Source organism: Coenobita brevimanus, chromosome 115 (genome assembly GCF_032717465.1).
Source record: "Coenobita brevimanus isolate Jiangsu-jjx chromosome 115, ASM3271746v2, whole genome shotgun sequence".
Taxonomy (NCBI): domain Eukaryota; kingdom Metazoa; phylum Arthropoda; class Malacostraca; order Decapoda; family Coenobitidae; genus Coenobita; species Coenobita brevimanus.
The window spans coordinates 14,970,995-14,975,049 of NC_137068.1; positions in this window are offsets into that span (position 1 = coordinate 14,970,995).

A 4,055-nucleotide genomic window follows, 5' to 3' on the forward strand; every position below is an offset into this window, starting at 1 on the left:
CTCAATACTAACAAGGCATATGGGGCTGATGGGGTCCCTCCTGTTGTCCTCAAGAACTGTGTTAACATCCTGTCTTGGTAAACTCTTTCGTCTTTGTCTGTAAACTTGTACCTTTCTTTCTGGCTGGAAGTTTGCTCTCATTCGTCTAGTCCCAAAGAAGGGTGACCATTTCCCCTTAACTATCGCCCAGTTGCTTTAACATCCTGTGTCTCAAAAGTTTTCGAGTCTATTCTTAAAAAAATATTAAAGCATCTTTCCTATCACAACCTTCTTTCTGATCGTCAGTATGGGTTCTGTCAACGACGCTTCACTGGCGATCTTCTCACCTACCTTTCAGACTCTTGGTCAGCCTCCTTTCGAGACTTTGGCGAAAGCTTTGCCACTGCACTGGACATCTCAAAGGCTTTCGATCGAGTCTGGCATACATCTTTAATTTCCAAACTGCTCTCTTACGGTTTCTATCCTTCTATCTGTGCCTTCATCTACAGCTTCCTTTCTGGTCGTTCTATAGCCGCTGTTGTAGATGGCCATTGTTCTTCTCCTAGATCTATCAGTAGCGGTGTTCCTCAGGGCTCTGTTCATCACCAACTCTTCTTTTTAAGTATCAGTAACCTTCTAAGCTGTGCATCTAACCCTATCCACTCATATGTTGATGATTCAAACTTTCACCTTTGCATTCAGTTCCCGCAACATCCATCTCAGCAGTTACTTCAGCAAACAAGAGATGAGGTTTTGGCACACCTAATGTCTGACTTGGCTCATATCTGTGACTGAGGTAAAAATACTCTTGTTGTTTCTAATGCATCAAAGACTCAGTTCTTACACCCATCAACTGGATAAAAATCTTCCACAGGAGTAGGTGTCACGAATTCGCGCGAGCGTATTTATAAATTCGTGACATAGTACCTATGTGGGAAAACCAAGAACTCTACTGGAATTCCCACTGGGAATCACTCAGTTCAACCGTCCTCGTGTTCACTCAATCGGGATGGTTTTCAGAACATTTCTCACTGTTTCACAAGTGATCATTCTTATGCACAACATTAGTGCCTTCACTGAGTGATGTATTGTGAGCGAATATCGCTCACTTTCTTTCCGTTGACCAATGAAGTTCGAACACGGCCATCCCTCGCCCTCTTTCATAGTTTGAAGTTAGTCAGGTTTGGATCGTCGAGAGTGTAGGACCGTTTGTGCCCGCATGAGGCAGCGCCGCTGTTGTACAGGGAGTTCCTGAATTGCAGCATCTGATGTCCTGCACAGGTGCCCAGTTCTTTGCTCAGCTCCCCTCCACTGAGCAGTTTTTCTTTTCGTTTTCCTAGGCTTAAGTGTGTTTAGCTCTGAATGTGTGAGTGAGTGTATTCTTGTTATTTTGAATTCATTTTTGAGACTCATGTAACGTAAATTTATTTCATTGTAATTAATAAATTTACAGTTCTTTTTCTTTGAGCTTAATGTAGTTAAACTCGTGTTCTGTTTCTCCACATTAAGCTTATTTTAGTTGCCACTCCTTGTTTGCACAAACACTTTACATTATTCATAACTGGTACTTAGGCCAGTTCTTTTGTATCAAGCTTAAATCCATTGTGCCAGCCAGAAGTTAATGCACTGGCAAGAACCTGTTTATCATTAATAGCATTAGTTACTGATTGTCAGGGGTGGAGTCACTTTCTCAAGAGGTTAACAGTACTAACAAACAGCATGCGTGAGTAATTAGTTTCTGCTGTGTACTGTTGAGAAAGTTTATAAATTCTCGTCATTAGAGAATTGGTGAAGTAAGCCAAAATAAAGTAAAACTTACTGCTTGATTTTCACAAGTCAATTCCTTGTCTCTGTTTTCAAGCAAACATCTAAGTTATTATTAATTCATAATTTCACATCCCCCCGTGACATCTGGCGACCTCATTCCAGGACATTAACTCCTAGCTCGAAAGTCATTAACGAGATAATACTCACTCACTCACACCTAGGTATTTATCATTAAAGTCTATAGGCACTATCTTACTCGTGGTTATTGATTCATTTCTATTAATTTTATGTAATAGTTTTCCCAGTCAGTTGTTTCTTTTTTAATTTTCTTTCCTTACCAGTTTAACTAGATAAAACTGATCACCACCAACCTGTGCCTATATTCTTTACTCTTGATATTGGTATTTCTCTGCAAAATAGCAGTCAGTACCTGGTCTTTCCTTAACTGAGTTAGCATCATGACTACTAATGTATATGTACAGGAAGCCAAAGATATGGGGCTTAGTGACCCCGAACAAATTAAGGACTATGTCCTCTCTCAGTTTAGTTGCGAGCAGCAACGTGAGAATGATGCTGGTGAAAAGCGTAAAATTCAACGCGAATATGAGCGAGAACAGCACGAGGAACGTGAGAGAGAACGTGAATACGAGTTAGAACAACGCGAAAGAGAACGTGAACATGAGCAAGAACAGCGCGAGGAATGCGAGAGAGAACATGAATATGAGCAAGAATAACGAGAGAGAGAATGAGAACACGAACGTGCCGAGCGAGAGGCACGTGAGAAACATGAACTTGAGATGTTAAAGCTCAAGCGAGACTCCTTGGCTTCAGACACATCTGGTGCAGCTAACCCAAGCTCCACGAGCGCTCTCCCTGCACATGTTCTGGCGACCCCACACATCAAGCTTCCTTCATACAAGGAAGGAGAGCGAATCAAGCCATTCATAGCTCGTTTCGAAAACATGACTCAGCTGTACCAGCTGGATGAGGCAGCTAAGCGGTTCCAGTTTCCTAGCTTGTTTGAGGGCCCTGCCCTCGATATTCTCCACAGAATTCGTGAAGACAATCTCACGTATGAGATGACGAAGGCCGCACTTGTCAAAGAGTACAGTCTCACAGTTGACAACGCCAGGAGTCAGTTTATGAGGGCGCGTTTACGAGAAAAAGAGACTGCCTTTCAGTTTCTTGATCGGCTTACTGCTTACTTAGATGAGTGGATGGAGAAAGATGAAACTCCTTCCACGCGTGAGGGGATAATTGACCTTATGCTGCGCATGCAGCTAGAAAAGTCGTGGCCTGCTGAGCTTATGGCTCAGCTTAAGATCTGCCAGGTAAGGGATGCCAGCCAAATGGTGGAGAAGGCTGATACATTCTTCACTGCGTACGGGTATCAAACTCGTAAGCAACACACCTGGAACAGGAAAGCTGACAAATCTGGGAAACCGTCTCAGACTGAACCCCAGCAACAAGGCCGTTCTCAGAATAATGGCCAAGGTCCAAACAAACTGCAGAAGAAGGACCAGGGGCAAAATACCCAGAAACCTGAATGGAAAGGGTACAACAAGTTCACTAACCAGCAGCAGTATCAGCCGTGCAATCAACCGTCGGGACTGTCCTTTTCAACACCAGCCCCAGTGTATCGGAGGCAGGAGGCGAACGCAGCCTTCATTCCTCAACTGCAGCAATGTGGTGTCGTCCCTAGCTGCACAGGTACTTCCCCACAGTTCTCTAGTCCCCCAGCGACAGTGAACACTCTGCCACAGGAGGTCAATGTTCCATCTCCCCAGACAGTGAGTACGACCCCTCAGGTATCAAATTCTCAGGGCACCATGTTTACCGCATCATTTATTCAACAGCCTCATCAGTGGCTGGCTGCTTCCTCCACAGGCCCTCCCACAGGTGACAGTGCCTTCCTTGTTCAGCCAGGGTTTGTGGGAGGCATTCCTGTAGAGGACCTGAGAGACAATGGTTCCTCAGGTTGCTCTGTCAGGCAGAGTCTAGTTCGGCCTGAGGAGTACACAGGTGGACAGATCCAAGCTCAGCTTATTGATGGATCAGTGAGATTGTTCCCTGAGGCACGTATCCAGGTGGCATCTCCATTTTACACTGGTATGACAGTTGCAGTTGTCATGCCAGAACCTTTATTTGATCTTATCATAGGCAATATTCCAGGTGCCAAGTATAGTTGCACCATAGATGACGCTACTCAGACTTCGGCTACAGTAACACGAGCCATGGCCGAGGCTCCGAACTGTGTCACCCCGGTGACCATTGCATCGCCACAAGATCTGATTTGTAGCGAAGATGTT